This window comes from Arvicanthis niloticus, chromosome 28 (genome assembly GCF_011762505.2).
Source record: "Arvicanthis niloticus isolate mArvNil1 chromosome 28, mArvNil1.pat.X, whole genome shotgun sequence".
In the NCBI taxonomy this organism is placed as follows: domain Eukaryota; kingdom Metazoa; phylum Chordata; class Mammalia; order Rodentia; family Muridae; genus Arvicanthis; species Arvicanthis niloticus.
Window position 1 is genome coordinate 16,667,604 of NC_133436.1, and position 17,396 is coordinate 16,684,999.

The window sequence follows — 17,396 nt, forward strand, 5'->3', positions numbered from 1 at the left end:
GTTTTTCCTTTCCCACCCTTCTGGGAGGTCTGAGGCTTCATGGTCACAAAGACATGCAAGGACATGTCCGGTCACATACTGGCACAAAGTTAAAAAATAACCAGACATCCTGCCAAGTCAACATCCTGCCTGTATGACTAAATTGCTGGTGTTTGAAATATCCAATCACATGTAACCACGCTGGAATTCCCCACCTTCCCCAATCCCTGCCCATAAATATCCCTAACTTTCTGGGTTCTGGGTCGAACTTGCTTTCTCCTGCGTGAGATACAGTTCGATCTGAGGAACCTCGCTATTAAACCTCCTCTGCTTTTGCATCAAGAAGGTCTTCATGTGTCATTGGGTGCGCGTTTGTCCGGACTTGAGTGAGGGTCCCTTTCGCAGGGGTCTTTCATTTGGGGGCTCGTCCGAGATTGGCGCGACCACCCAAGACCCTCGACGACCCCTTGGAGGTAGGTCTGTGTGAGTGGTGTGAGTCTGAGTGCGGCGGTTGTCTTTGTCTGTGTCTTGGTTTCGGTTTTGGAGCAGCTGTCACAAGAGTTGGGGAAAGGTGCGAGGCCTTTCCCCGCTGGAAGGTCAAGGGATTTGACTGGGTGGTCAGGGGATCTGACCATTGAGTTTCAGAGCGTAGGAGACGGAGTGCTCCTACATGGGGAGAAGACGTGGAGTTCTCCGTCTGAGGTAGCATTTGGCTGGTGTTATCAGACCAGACTCGGTCGTGTGTGTTTGTCTGTGTTTATTTTGTGTGTTTGTGTTTTTGTCATTGGGTTACTAGGATTTGAAATGGGGCAAACTATAACCACACCATTATCTCTGACTCTGGATCATTGGGTCGATGTTAGGGCTAGAGGACATGATTTGTCGGTGACTGTTAGAAAAGGACCTTGGCAGACTTTTTGTGCATCAGAATGGCCCACCTTTGATGTAGGATGGCCCCCCGAGGGGACATTTGACTTACTAACTATCAGAGCCGTCAAGGCAATTGTGTTCTAGGAAGGCCCAGGGTCCCACCCAGACCAGCAACCCTATATCCTTGTGTGGAAAGATTTGACTCGCTACCCGCCTCCCTGGGTGAAACCCTGGATCACATGTCGACCACCCAGCTCCAAGGTTCTGACAATTCGAGAGGAAGCGGAGAAGAAGAATAAATCGAAACCATCAAAGGACGAAGAAGCTAGTACTCCGCCTAAACCTATACCCAAGATATATCCTGAAATTGAAGAACCCCCCAGTGGCCCCCTTCTCCCACAGAGTGGCTCGTTCCTGCACCCACTCCTGCTCCCCCTCTTTATCTTCCCCAACCTCAACCTGCTCTCCAACCCTCTGCGCCTCCAGTCCCTGAAGTAATGGGTGGTGTCCCTTCTGCAGGGACTAGGAGTAGGAGGGGGGCCATTTCATCCTCAGACAGGCCAGACTCCATGGTGGCCTTACCCCTTAGAGCCGTTTGGCCTGCCCCGGCTGACCCAAGCCACTTACAGTTACTACAGTATTGGCCCTTCTCTTCCTCTGATCTTTTAAACTGGAAAACTCATCATCCTTCTTTCTCTAAGAACCCAGCAGGGCTAACAAATTTAATAGAATCACTGATGTATTCGCATCAGCCCACTTGGGATGGTTGCCAGCAGCTTTTACAGACCCTATTCACCACAGAGGAGAGAGAGAATACTTTCAGAAGCCTGGAAAAATGTCTGGAATGATAACAGGCTCCTGGTCCAGGATGAAGCTACTATTGCTGAGAGATTCCCGCAGACTCAGCCCCAATGGGACTATCACACGGCTGAAGGCAGGGAACGGCTGTCCATTTATAGCCGGACTCTAGTGGCGGGTCTCAGAGGGGCTGCGAGAAGGCCCACCAATTTGGCTAAGGTAAGGGAAGTTATGCAGGGAACTACTGAGCCCCCTTCAGTGTTTCTTGAGAGACTTATGGAAGCCTATAGGAGGTATACCCCTTTTGACCCTATGTTGGAAGGACAACGAGCATCTGTGATCATGGCTTTCATTGGGCAGTCTGCCCCTGACATCAGAAAGAAGCTTCAGCGTATTGAAGGGTTGCAGGATTACACTATTAGAGATGTGGTAAAAGAGGCAGAAAGAGTGTATCATAAGAGGGAGACTGAGGAGGAGAAACAAGAAAGAGAAAAGAAGGAAAGGAAAGAGGATGAGGAAAGGAGAGATAGGAAAAAGGAGCAGAACCTGACACGAATACTGGCCGCAGTGATAGGTGGAGAAAGAGGGAATAGGGTTAGACAGCTAGGGGACCTGGGTGGTGGACAGCAGGGCCCAAGGAGACCCAGGAAGATGGAGCCACCCCCACTTGATAGAAACCAGTGCGCATTTTGTAGAGAGAAAGGTCATTGGGCTCGTGAGTGTCCCAACAAGAGAAAGACAAAGACTCTGGCTCTGGGGGAAAGCAATGAGGACTAGGGGAGATGGGGCTCGGCCCCCCTCCCCGAGCCCAGGGTAACCCTGAGAGTGGAGGGGACCCCTATGAATTTTTTGATAGACACGGGAACCGAATACTCAGTATTGCAGCAACCTTTGGGAAAAATAAAAGATAAAAAGACATTGGTCATTGGAGCCACAGGGCAAAAACAATACCCGTGGACTACCTCCTGAACTGTAAATCTGGGAAAGAAGCAAGTAACCCACTCTTTTCTAGTGATACCAGAATGCCCCACACCTCTGTTAGGGAGAGATTTGTTGATAAACTCAAGGCTCAGATTACTTTTGCCCCCAGCAGACCACAGTTGTCATGGGGAGCTGAAACTCATTCAACTTTAGTGCTGTCTCTACAGATGGGAGAAGAATACAGATTGTACCAGAACCAACAGGAACCATCTGTAGACATTCAGAATTGGCTAGATCAGTTTCCTCAAGCCTGGGCAGAAACTGGTGGAATGGGAATGGCAAAACAAGTGCCCCCAGTGGTAATTGAGCTTAAATCTGGTGCCACACCTATAGGGGTATGACAATACCCTATGAGTAAGGAAGCGAGAGAGGGTATAAGCCCCCACATAAACAGACTGATTCAACAGGGGATCCTGGTTCCTTATAAGTCTCCATGGAACACTCCCCTACTCCCAGTAAAGAAACCCAGAACCAATGATTATCGCCCAGTACAAGACTTGCGAGAAGTGAATAAAAGAGTACAAGACATTCATCCTACTGTGCCTAATCCATATAATCTGCTAAGTACATTACCACCTGAGCGAATGTGGTATACAGTTCTAGATTTGAAAGATGCTTTCTTTTGTCTGAGATTACACCCCAGTAGCCAACTCCTGTTTGCATTTGAATGGCGAGACCCTGAAGATGGAAAAACTGGACAACTTATATGGACGAGACTACCACAAGGGTTTAAGAACTCTCCCACTCTGTTCGATGAGACCCTACATCGTGACCTCGCCTCATTCCGAGCCAAAAACCCCCAGGTGACTCTCTTGCAGTATGTTGATGACATCCTGATAGTGGTGGAAACCCGAAGAGAATGTGAAGTGGGGACTCAGAAGCTTTTGGCTGAGTTAGGTGAGTTGGGGTACCGGGCTTCTGCTAGAAAGGCACAGCTATGCCAGACAGAGGTAACCTATCTAGGGTACACTCTGAGAGAAGGACAGAGATGACTTACTGAGGCAAGGAAGCAAACGGTGATGCAGATCCCGGCCCCAACCAACCCCCCACCCCCAGCAGGTGAGAGAGTTCCTGGGAACTGTGGGGTTTTGCAGACTTTGGATTCCAGGGTTTGCTACCCTGGCAGCCCCACTTTATCCTTTGACCTGAGGAAAGGGAGAGTTCGTTTGGACGGAGGAACACCAGTTAGCTTTTGAGACTTTAAAGAAGGCATTGTTACAGGCTCCTGCTTTGGCATTGACAGATCTAAGAAAGCCTTTTATTTTATATGTTGATGAAAGAAAAGGAGTTGCTAGAGGGGTTCTTACTCAAAGGCTAGGACCCTGGAAATGACCGATAGCTTATCTGTCAAAGAAATTGGACCCTGTGGCGAGTGGATGGCCCTCTTGTTTGAAAGCAAAAGCAGCAACAGCCATGCTTGTGAAAGATGCTGATAAATTGACTATGGGACAAAATGTGAATGTGATAGCCCCTCATGCACTAAAAAGTATTATCAGACAACCACCGGATCGATGGATGTCCAACGCCCGAATGACTCATTACCAAAGTTTGTTGTTGACTGAACGAGTGACTTTTGCTCCGCCTGCTATCCTCAATCCGGCCACCCTGCTGCCGGAGACTGGTGAAACCCCAGTGCATCAGTGTGAAGAAATATTGGCCGAAGAGACCGGCACTAGGACAGATTTAACAGACCAACCGTGGCCTGGGGTAAGAGCCTGGTATACAGATGGAAGCAGCTTTGTGGTAGAAGGTAAGCGAAGAGCGGGAGCTGCGGTGGTGGATGGGGAATCCATCCTATGGGCTAGTATCCTACCAGAGGGGACATCAGCCCAAAAAGCAGAGCTTATAGCCCTAATTCAGGCTTTGAAATTGGCAGAAAGAAAGACTATTAATATATATACAGATAGCCGATATGCTTTTGCAACGGCTCATGTTCACGGAGCCATTTATAAACAGAGGGGACTACTGACATCTGCCCAGTAAAGAAATTAAAAACAAGGAAGAAATTCTCAGCTTATTGGAGGCTATCCATTTGCCACGCAAGGTGGCGATCATACACTGTCCGGGACACCAAAAAGGAGATGGACCGGTAGAAAGAGGGAACCAAATGGCTGACCAAGCCACTAAGGCAGAGGCACAAGGACCTATGATTTTAACCATGATGGCTGCGGACACGGGAGAATTATCGTGGAGAAAACAGAAAAGGGATCCCCTGGATGAAGAGGAAGGGTATGCCTACTTGACAAATATACATGCCCTTATTCATCTGGGGCCTAAAAAGATGGCTGAGTTGGCAGCTAAGTCTCCGTATTATTTTATCCCGGGGTCAAGACAAATAGCAGAAAAGATAGTGAAGAATTGTAAAGCATGTGCCCTAACCAATGCAGGGTCAAGTAAGATCCAAACGGGAAAGCGTCTCCGTGGTGACAGACCGGGAACCTTCTGGGAAGTGGATTTCACTGAAATTAAGCCTGCTCAATACGGAAATAAAAATCTTTTAGTCTTTATAGACACTTTTTCAGGTTGGGTGGAAGCTTTTGCCACCAAGAAAGAGACAGCTAATGTAGTGGCTAAGAAGATCATTGAAGAAATTTTCCCTCGGTTTGGAATTCCTTGGGTAATTGGGTCAGACAATGGGCCTGCTTTCATTGCCCAGGTAAGTCAGGGACTGGCCAGACAACTGGGGATAAATTGGAAATTTCATTGTGCTTATAGACCCCAGAGCTCAGGTCAGGTAGAAAGAATGAATAGAACATTAACTAAATTAGTTAATAGACCTTAACTAAATTAGCTTTAGAGTCCGGCATAGGAGATTGGACAGTCCTTCTCCCCCTGGCCTTGTTTAGAGTGCTCAATACTCCAGGAGAATTTGGCCTTACACCCTTTGAGCTAATGTTTGGGGCGCCCACGCCCTTCTTTGAGACTTTGCAAAATAATGCACGTCCTGATGATCCTTTTATTCCCCCTTCTCGTCTTTTAGCCCTACTAACTGTCCTTGAAATTGTTAGAAAAGAAGCCTGGGAGCAGCTTAAGAACTCTTACTCAGCTGGTGACCTCCAAATACCACACGGTCCTGGTGAGGAGACACCAAGTGGGAAACCTTGAGCCCTGGTGGAAAGGCCCATACTTAGTCCTGCTGACGACCCCCACAGCCATGAAGGTAGACGGTATTGCTACGTGGGTCCACGCCTCCCATGTGAAGAGAGCACCTCCTGATTCTCAGCAAGATGACTGGACTTTGGAAAGAACTGATAACCCTCTTAAGCTTCACCTACGTCATAGGCACCTCCCAGGTGATAGGGGAAATCCCCATGCCCCGGTGAGACAAATTTGGGAAGTGCTTAATTCAGAAGGGAATACCGTTTGGTCAATTGCTGCCAAGCGCCCTCTTTGGACATGGTGGCCAGATTTGTTTCCTGACCTGTGTCAGATAATAATCGGGGCTCCCGGGTGGGATGCAGAGATGCAAGAAATTAGAGATATGAATCCTGACTGTACAGGCCAGACTGGGGGATATCATGGATGTTGCAGCCACTTCAGCAGATCCCAAACATATTATCAGTCTTTTTATGTATGCCCTGGACCATATAGACCTAAGAAACAGGGATATGGTGGAGGGAAGAAACATTTTTACTGTAAATCTTGGGGGTGTGAGACTAGTGGAACCGTGAGTTGGAAGCCTTCCTCCACTACTGATTGGATCACGCTTACTAGAAATTATAGTTTGAAAGAAGGAACAATTGATTATGCAGGCCATTTTAACAATCCCTCGTGTAGAGCCACCTGGTGTATGCCTTTAAGAATTCAATTCACTGAGGTGGGGAGGCAACAGACCACCAAATGGATGAGAGGAGCCCAATGGGGTCTCCGACTCTATAGAGAAGGAGAAGACCCAGGACTTATTTTTTCTATAAAGCTTAGAATAGAAAATCCTTTAACAGTATCTATAGGGCCCAATAGAGTCCTTGTGGGACAAGGCCCCCCTGTTGAGCCCCCGGTTCTAATTCCTGCCCCAACAACAATGACGACTACTGTTGTTACTTCCGAGGGTTCTGAACCTACATGGGGTTTTAAGATATCTGCTGCTCCTCCTGAGCCATCTACAGGACAGCGACTAATCAACCTAGTAGTTGGGGCTTTTTAGGCCCTAAATGAGACAGGCCCAGAGTCCACAAGATCATGTTGGCTATGTCTTACTATGGCACCCCCCTATTATGAGGGAGTCGCCGTAAATGGGGCTTTTAACAATACTACTTCTCATCATTCCTGTACCTGGGGGACAGACCAGAAGATAACCTTGACTGAAGTGATAGGAAGAAAGATAGGCCTTTATCTAGGCAACCCACCTGCTTCTCATAAACATCTATGTAATCAGACAAAATCTTCTTTTAAAACATCGACCACCTTCTATCTGGTGCCCGGACCAAATCGTTGGTGGGCCTGTAATACTGAGCTCACCCCTTGTATGTCTACCAGTGTGATTGATTTAACCGGAGACTTTTGTGTGTTGGTACAATTAATCCCCAGAATCTACTATTACACTGCAGAGAACTTTGAGAAACATTTTGATAGTGGGCTTCAAAGATATAAAAAAAAAAGCCAATATCCATTACCCTGGCTATCTTATTAAGTGCTGGTATTGCGGCCGGAATAGGGACAGGTGCTGTTGCCTTAGTAACTGGGCAGCAAGGCCTGAATGCCCTCTCTACAGCCATTGATGAAGATTTAAAGATGCTAGAACAGTCTATCACTAATTTAGAAAAATCACTGACATCACTATCAGAAGTGGTCCTACAGAATAGAAGAGGATTAGATCTGTTATTTTTAAGAGATGGGGGATTATGTGCAGCTTTAAAGGAGGAATGTTATTTTTATGCTGATCATGCTGGGGTGGTTTGAGATTCCATGCAGAGGCTCTGAGAAAGGCTAGATAAAAGACAGAAAGAGAGGGAAGCCCAACAAGAGTGGTTTAAGTCTTGGTTTGCTCGTTCCCCTTGGCTGACTACACAACTCTCTGCTGCAGCTGGTCCTGTTATAATCATTTTTCTTTTACTAATTTTTGGTCCATGCATAATAAATAAAATATTAGCTTTTGTTAAGACTAGGTTAGAAGCCGTTCACTTGATGGTATTGAGACATGAATATAAAATTATTGGAGATGGTAGGGAAGATATAAACCTTTAATTCTAAGATTAGAATTACTCAAAACAAAAGGAGTAGGGAATGTGAGAGCAAAATTTCAAAGACTCATTGTGAAATAATTATAGAAATTCATGGTCAGCAAAAGATCACCTACACTATGATAAAAATAGTTATAATAACAACCTCCAGATCTGCCAGGAACAGGATGACCGAAAACAAAGGGACATGCCCTAGATAAGTCTAAACATGCCCAAATGAGTAATGGGCCATCTGGTGTTTTTCCTTTCCCACCCTTCTGGGAGGTCTGAGGCTTCATGTTCACAAAGACATGCAAGGACATGTCCGGTCATGTACTGGCACAAAGTTAAAAAATAACCAGACATCCTGCCAAGTCAACATCCTGCCTGTATGACTAAATTGCTGGTGTTTGAAATATCCAATCACATGTAACCACGCTGGAATTCCCCACCTTCCCCAATCCCTGCCCATAAATATCCCCAACTTTCTGGGTTCTGGGTCGAACTTGCTTTATCCTGCATGAGATACAGTTCGATCTGAGGGCCCTCGCTATTAAACCTCCTCTGCTTTTGCATCAAGAAGGTCTTCGTGTGTCATTGGGTGCATGTTTGTCCGGACTTGAGTGAGGGTCCCTTCCGTGGGGGGTCTTTCACCTGCTGGCAAAAGAATTGTTCAACTTGTTTTCGTTCCTTTGCATCTGCTTCCTTCCAAATTTGTTAAGAATGAAAAAGGACAAGATGGCTTTGGTTCTTCTAATGGATATTGGGTTCAATCTATTGAAGATTAGCAAGAGACCTAATCTTAAGTTATGTAAGAATTATTAGAAGACAAGATTGCCTTCAGCTTGGCCTTTTTCTGATACTCTCACTCAGCTAAAGAAAGATTGGTTATTCAATTAACCCAAAACAAAATTCAAATTTAAGATTCATAAAACTAATGGGGCATTACAACCTGACTTGCCTACTCCAGCTCAGGACTGGGTGAGGGCGCCCTCCATGCAGTGCTACCTACATGCGGTGGGTGGGCTGCCCAAACCTGAACCATGGTGCCCGCCCATCAAAGAACCTGCCTGCCTCTCTGCTCTGTAGCAGCTCTCTTGTACTGGCGGCTCTATCTCCTTCTCTGCTGGTGGCCATGTTACCACTTTTTAACTCAGGATATTTAACACAGTAGATTCAGTCCAAATAACGTCAAAGTCCAAGAACATATAGAATGAAAACCAACACACAGTTTGCCAAGAAAACAGCAAAAAACAACACAGATAGCTCACCCCATCACGGGAGGCACATAAACCAGGTAATACAGACAGTTCTTGCCCTTGTCACAGGTGCAGAAACCAAGTTACACAATCAGGACATAGAAAGACTGTCAGAAATCCACCTGCCTCTGCCTCCCAAGTAAGACTCCAATAACCAGACAATGTGGCCAGTCTTCACTGGACCTAATTTAACAGATTCAGATGACTTGGCCAGCCTATGCTGGACCAAGTCTAACAGATTTCTAACACCCCAGCAATAAACAACACAAACCAAATACCGACACACTGCCATGAGAGTGCAACAACCACCACCCTAGGTGATGGTGGCCGAAGACCACCTTCAAATGGAAAAGGGTCATTCCTGACCTTTTCTTTCTGCCCCATCGTTAACACACAAAGAAACTAACAAAAACCAGTCTCAATCGTGAGTGCCAGCTGGGAGGGATTCCACTTCCTCCCCGGCACCCAGATGGGAACCTCACAGGCATCCCTGGGGTCCCTGTCTTCCTGAGATGTCTCCCAGAGAGCAGCAGCTGGTGACCCCACTGCACATCTGCTGGTCATCTGTTTGTCTCCTCCTGAGACAAAAAACGGTTTACTGTCTCTCCAGAGACAGAAACAGCTGCCAGACCAAACCAAAAGTGCACTTTTCAGAAACCAAACAATTCAGAAAAACGGCCACACAGCAACCAGACAGAAAACCGCAGGTGAAATCTTACCTCCAAGTGGGTTCTTGGAGATTAGGGTGGTTGCAATTTCCCAGCCAATGCACCAAAATGTAAACCCCCCACAAAGGGAGGACATCTCTCAAGCCTCAGGAATTCGCAGCCACCCAATAACTCACAAGATGCCGTTCTTGATGCAACAGCAACAGGTATATTTCAGGATCAACCGGCTGATGGTCAATTTATAACCCACGCAGGAGCAGACAAATTGACAAGACAGCCTGGTTAGGGACGGTCTTACATAGGGGAACTCATAAATGGGAGGGGGTGAAGGGGTAACCAAGAAAACATAACATAAAAACAGTGGAAAGTCTCAAGAAGTCCCAACTCATAATTTAGTCAGGGTCATGTGGAAAACATCTTATACACTTATCATTTGTAAGAATGTAACCTTGCCCAAACATTGATCTTGCAGTCAGCCAGTTCCTGGGACCACCCAGATGACTTGCATCTTTCTTTGTGGTCAGGAATGTGTCTTCCTGCTTTGGGCCTTCCCCACCCCCAGGTGGTTTCTCTTCCCTGAGGTCTGAGGAATATTAATCAGCCCTCTCTTCCTCTCCTGAATGTTAATCCAGCAAGTGTCCTCTGACTCAGGGATAATGTACCCCTCCTGGAACGTAGAATGTATCCCAGGACAGTGAAGGCCTAAAATCTTACATTTAGTTCTGCTTTCTTGGTGGAACGAGGATTTTTTCATAAGTTTTCTATACCTTTCACCTGCACATACCCACTGGCACCTCTTCATTGGCCTCTTTCTTCCTTGTTAAATTCCTGATATAATTTAGGCTTCTTGTTTTCCTGGATGGTATAAACCCCTGAACACAGCATGCATTTAGATGCACAACAATATTTTCAAGTGTAACATTGTTATTTGTTAATATGCTTTTTCCTACTTAGCTTCAGTGACTAGGTGACATTGCTTGTATAATGCTGATATTTTCTTTTTTTCTTCACAAATTTTAAATAATCCAGTGTGTAAAATTTGCTTGTATTTCATGAATTAAAAAAATTAAACTAATTTGCATATTCTCTTGTTTACTTATTAGCCAATTTATGCTAACCATTTGAGGGAGGGACATTGTCATGTAAAGATACCATATAGCATATATCTGAAGGTGTAGAACTAGAACAGATATGTCAAATTAAAGACACAAGCAACACCTGGATTAGGCTGGTAAAAAAACAAACCTAGAACCATTGCATGTGTTTAACAGAAGTTCCCAGAAAGATGTGCAAAAGTTAATTGACAGAGTCGGTGCTCAGAGATGGGAGATGCTGCAATGCCACACATCTTGAGACATACTTTCTTGGACCATCTTTAGTCCTCTTAGGGACTGTTTATTACCCACCTCAGAATGTGTGACCTAGCATTCTTGTGACTACTAGACATGTCCTTAGAATTTATGATCAGACCCTTTAGGTTGTGCTATCCCAAAAGCTAAGAATTTTACCAGTTAGCATCTGAGGCCCAGAGTCAAGATTTCCCAGCCCCATATAGGAGCACATAGGGAGGTACCCATGACTCCAGCTGTATATGTAGGGGAGGATGGCCTTGACAGGCATAGGTGGGAGAGAAGATCCTTGGTCCCATGAAGGCTGAACACCAACTGGGGAAGATTTCGAGGGTGGGGAGGTGGGGGGGGCAGGTGGGGGCACACCCTCATAGAAGCAGGAGGAGGGGGATGGGATAAGGGGTTCCTGGTTGGAGGGGGGAATGGGGTAAGGGGATAAAATCTGAAATGTAAATATAATTTAAATAAAAAATAAATAAATAAAAATAAAAAATACATACCAAAAAGAGAGAGAGAGAGAGAGAGAGAGAGAGAGAGAGAGAGAGAGAGAGAAAATGATCTTTCCTTGCTACCTAGCTTAACCTATTTCCAGCACCAGAGCCCACATGGTGGAAGGAGAAAATGGATTTTCACAGGTTGTCTTCTGAGTTCAAACATACCTAACATAAGCACACATACATGCACAGCTGTGGGCAGACCCTCGCACCCATTCACTTACAAATAAATAAATATGCTTTTCTTTAAAGGAAAGGAGCTATAGGAGAGAATGCAACCCCAGGCCAGGAACTGCTGAGTAGGGAGGGATATCAACATAGGGAGGACTGTAAATCACCTCAAAGAACATCTTCATCACTAGTCTATTGCTGGGAACAGACACCACAACCAGGCCAAGCAAGTTGTTTGAAACTGAAACTGTTACAAGCCTCCATCACTTGTTTCTCATACAACCTGAACGAACATGTCAACCCTTGTATGGTCCAAACACTTGTGTGGTTCAGTTTCACTACCTGATGGCTAAGCATTTGAATATATGAGCCTATGAGAGCCATTCATATCTAAACCACCATAGAGGGAGTCTGTGAATGCCTAAGAACCAGTATGGGATGAGGATTGGCTTTGTGGGGAGGAGCAATTTCTGGACACAGGTATATGATTAAGGAGCCATCGAATAAGCCGTCAAATAATGTTTGACCACCATGTGTTTTTCTTTTTATGAAGTAGAAATGGGGAGTTAACTGTTAACCTAAGAATAGTCTACAAAATCTTCCAAAGAGGGAAAAAATAAGCTCCCCCCCCCCAAAAAAAAAAATCTCAAAACTCAGGTATCCTATAGGAAATCAAGGGACTAGGAGGAACAAACTTGTAGAATTGTACCATTGAACTACAGAGTCTTGGCTACTAAGGAGTGTCTCTGGGTAAGAAAGCAGAGGCCAAAGATAACAAATTTAAACAAGAACTATTTGGGAAAATGGCTCAGTTGATAAAAGCACTTTGCTCCTGAGCATGATTTGATGGCTTGTTCCATGTCAACTTGACACTGAAATCAACTGACAGGAGGGAACGTCAACTGAGAAACCGCTTCCATATGATCACAATCCTGGGCTGTGGACAAGCCTGGATGGCACTTTCTTAATTAGTAGTTGATGTGGGAAGGCACAGCCATTTTGGTTGGTGTTTCCCATAAGCTTGTGGTCTTGAGTGCTGTAAGAAAGCAGGCTGAACTAAGTGTAAGGAGCAAGCCAGTATAGGAGCACTTTTCCATGGCCTCTGTACAAGCTCATGCCCTGCTTGAGTTTCTGCCTAGCTTCCCCAGGTAGCCTGTGCCTGGGGATACATGAGTCACATAACTGTGCTCCTCCCCAAGTTATTTTGGCCATGGTGTTTTAGCACAGCAATAGAAACACTAATAATCATGACACCCGAGTTCTATCCCAAAACTCAGTGTGTGTATTGGACACTCGTGAGAGGAAACAGATCTTCAAGAGGCTCCGAAGAGCAGAGCAGTGGAGAGTCTAGATGCAGCATCTTACCATGGACAGATGACTCCACAGTGACAGGCCTTGTAGCTTGGCTGCAAATGGACTTGGGAGAACTTGATAGGGTTCAGTTCAGATGGTTTCTGGTGACCTTTGTCCTGTGGGAGGAGAAGATAGACCCAATCACCCACATTAGTGTGAGGAGGTGACTGAAAAGGATTCTTTTTCCTGGAGCTCCACATGCCCTTGGTTATAGTGTGATAAACACTGAGACAGATAATGAGTCTCTCTTTGGATCCAGTAAGATCCACGACACAGGAGGACTGCAAACATTGAGGGTCAAAATGTGTACCAGAGGGAAGAGTGGGCACAACTAGGTCCTGAGTGTGTGCCTAATAAGGTCTCTTCAGAGAGATGACTCTGAGATCTGTGATATAGCTCAGTGGGTAAGAGCAATGGCTGATCTTCTAGAGAACGGGGATTCGAACCCCTGAACCTATGTGATTCCCCCAAACTCTGTAACTCCTGATGTGTATTTAAATCTTCCAACAACACTGCATGTACATGGTGCACAGACATTAACGCAGGCAAGAGCAGACAAAAATAAATAGTAAATATTTTGTAAACATTGTTGGATTAATCTGATAAAGGAAATGAGAAGGTGGCAGGTGCTCCTTAGAGAGGGGGAAGGAGGAGAACACAGCAGGTGGGAAGAAGGTAAAGAAGAATGACAGGATAAAGTTGATCCCATGGGGAAATCAGAAAAAGGTCTGTTTAAGGAAAAGAAGGGAAAGAAAATACAGGAAAGGGAGAGAGGGAGGGAAAATAACAGCATGGGTGCTGAAAAAGCCACAAAGAGTCACATTATTAACCATGTACAAAAATGACAAGCAAGAAAACAATCATGTTATAACACATGTAATTCAAGATAGATAGATAGATAGATAGATAGATAGATAGATAGATAGATAGATAGATAGATAGATAGACACTATGGCCAGGGCAACTCTTATAAAGGAAACCATTTAATTTGTGCTGGTTTACAGTTTCAGAGGTTCAGTTTATTATCATCATGGCAGTCTCTAGACAGACATCATGCTGTAGAAGGAACTGTGAGTTATACATTTTGATCTGAGTGAAGCCAGAAGACGCTCTGTCTTCTGCAGGCACCAATAGGAGGGTCTCATAAGCACTGAATGGAGCCTGAGCATAGGGGGAGACCCTCAAAGGCCACCCAGACAGTGACATACTTTCTCCAACAAGGCCATACCTCCTCCAGTAAGGCCACACCTCCTAACAGTGCCACTCTCTATGGGCTCTGCATATTCCAACCACTATAAGTACCAATGAATACATGTACAGAACTCTCCTACACCTAAGGCTCAGATGACACTGCAGACCAAAAAAGGGAAAGAGTATAAGAGCGTGAGGATCAGGGACTTTGCTATAAATCACATCAGAAACTACACCAGTGAAGTCTCAGCAACCAGTCTGCCAAATGTGAGCTGAACCAGGAGGAAACCAATGACCACACCAGTGTCCCGAGGTGGAGGGAGCACATTTGCAAAGAGCTACAGGCCAATGAGTAAAGCTGGGAGCAGGAGAGGTGGTGGTACCCAGAAAAGAACACAGAAGTTTGCTGTCCAGTGTCATATGGTCAGCCCTGGAAACATACATATCAGTGACATTACATAGACTCAACTGGTTTGACTTGGGAATACATATGTATATACAAATACATATGTGAATGAAATAACAATGGATGGAACACAAGTTCATGAATTTGAAAGAGGATAGGAGGGGTCCATGCAAAGGTTCTGAGGGAGTAAAGGGAGGGGGAAAGAGTTCTAATTAAAACACAATCTCAAAAATGAACAAATATTTAATACTTTATCTTTCCAGAAAATTGAGGAAAACCAGGTTTATTGAGATAATACTTAATTCTAAGAATTCTTCCTTCTTATGTGGTATTGAAATGAAAACAGGACCATTATCCAGTTGCAGTGTTAAGGGATCCCAAATCAAGTAGTAGTGTATTCTGTGTCAACAGTGTTTCCCTCTCAGACCCTGACTACTTCAATATCTTATATGGGGGCATGTGAATGAATTCAATTGGTCATTAATGCACACAACAGGAAGAGGGACAAAGAGAACCAATGAAAGAAGGCAAATGCCACATAAGTGTGGACATGTTTGACCCAATGGCTGGAACACTTGGAGCAGGAGTTCAGAAAGAAGTTGGCTAACATCAACCTGGACACCTCCAGGAGCAGTGGTAAGTGTGGGATAGAGAGACATTGGCAAGAGAGGAAGGAGAGAGCACATATGGGAATGTGATGGTGAATGCGTTGGTGTGAAGGAGCTGAGCAGTTGTGGTACCTTGCAGACACAGGGTACACAATGGGTAACTATTGTAGAGCAAGATGTGTGGCAACAGTACTGACACATAAGCTTGTGGAGAAGGACTTGAGCTTTGAGGAGGTGATGGATGGATCAGAAGTGAAGAATGATGGTTTTTGTCTGTGACTTGCAGGTTACCCCACTTTACAGGCCACCATGCTCTCTCAGCACAGACAAGAACAAATCATTGGTGCCTCCTGGCTATTCAACATCAGTGGAAATTACTCCTTCATCTTTAGCAAAATGACTATGATCTGGACACTAATTAATCTCATATCAGAGTACATCATGAACAATTGAAAGTATAATGAGGAACCAATAAAAGATCTGAGGATCTTCATAGCAGAATGCAGTCACTGGCTCTATGATTTCTTCAAGCAGCTCAAAGAAAGGCCTATTGGGTATTACCTAGATTATCACAAAGCACTTCATCCAATTTGATAGTCTGAGTGATTGATTTCTGGGTAGTGTTCTTGACTGGAGTGTCAATGATGACCACAAGGATTCCTCATTCCATCTCACATCTCAGGGTTTCTTATTTCTTATTAACTAGTGGTCCAGGCTCTACATGGCCTGTTAATGAGCTCCAAATCTGTATGCATCACTGTAAACTTCCAGCCTCAGGTATATCTGCCCTTCCACCAGCTCTACCATTACTTTGAAGTCTTTATTATCTTTCTCTGGACCAACTGAACACCACTGATTTTCCCAACATCCAGAAAGTTCTATCCACAGGACATATATCAAATTTTTTGACGCACATTAACTTTTCTTTGTAATGAAATAAGTTCTTCAACGACGTCAAATATACAACTGCCAATCCTTTCTCCGCTTAAGACTTTGTAAAATATTGATTATACCCGAGTCCCTCTGGTTGCCTGGGGGAAGGAAGGCACTGATGGAGATGTGGTTTTAACTTTATCTAGAAATTTCTAATTTTTTTGGAAGGATCAACATCAAGGGTCCCCGGATGTCATCCAGCTTCTATTACCCACCCAGCTCCCACCTACCAGCCACTTTCAGCATCAGAACCTACTTCTCCCTGTGGGACTCGTCTCCATCTTCATAGTCTTTACTATTTGCATTCGCATGTATGTGACGAGGAAATGCTGTAACCAAGGAGGTAAGGAGCAGGCTGGGGTCTCATCTGTCCTTGGAAGGGTTGTTCTGCAGGGGACTTGCAATAGGCGGCCCACTGGGTACTGGGGATGGGAAATCCGGTCCTCTTTAAAAAAATAACAAGTGCCTTTACCCAATGATCCATCCTACCAGGAGCCAATACTGACCTTTTGAGAGACTGATTTCCAGTTCAATAACCTATCTTCTGCTCAGACCATGAGAACTGACTGAAACAGGCTCGTGAGTACCTCCTTTGCATGCTCTTCTATCATAACCCATGCAGGGACAGTTATGCTATGTTCATTCCCAGAACAGTTGCAAAGGTATTTTTACAAATCCAATTAGGACTGCCTATTAACTCTCTCTGTCTTACTACCCTCCCTGCTATATACAATAATGGCTGTTGAGCCTAGAAAAGGGCCTGTGTAAAAAGTAGTTTGGTGACCTAGAACTCTAAATCACCCACATTAGTCAGGTTCATGATATGTCAGCGTACAAGCTAAGTAATGACTTTGACACTGCTCTGCTTGGGTAAAGAGCTAATTACCTTCAGACTGGAAGTCTGGAGGCATTGCAAATACTCCTCAGATAGAAATCTTCAGCTGCCCATGGACTTCCCCATCTACTGCCACAACCACATCATGGGCCAAAGGAGATAAAAAGTTTACGAAAACTTTTGCCCCATCCAAGAGTTAGGAAACACCTCACAAGAAGGGGAAAAATGATGTAAGATCAGGAAGGGTAGAGTGATGTGAAATGCTGTTTTCCAACCTTGACCTTGCTGTTGCTCTGTTGAACTCTCAGTAGCTCTGAGATATTGCATGATCCCTGCACAAGA

General features: G+C 44.9%; 1 pseudogene; it reads left to right on the top strand.

Moving 5' to 3' along the window:
* Positions 1-693: 693 nt before the first annotated feature.
* On the top strand, positions 694-5,374 carry LOC143440124 (uncharacterized; annotated as a pseudogene).
* Positions 5,375-17,396: the final 12,022 nt, after the last annotated feature.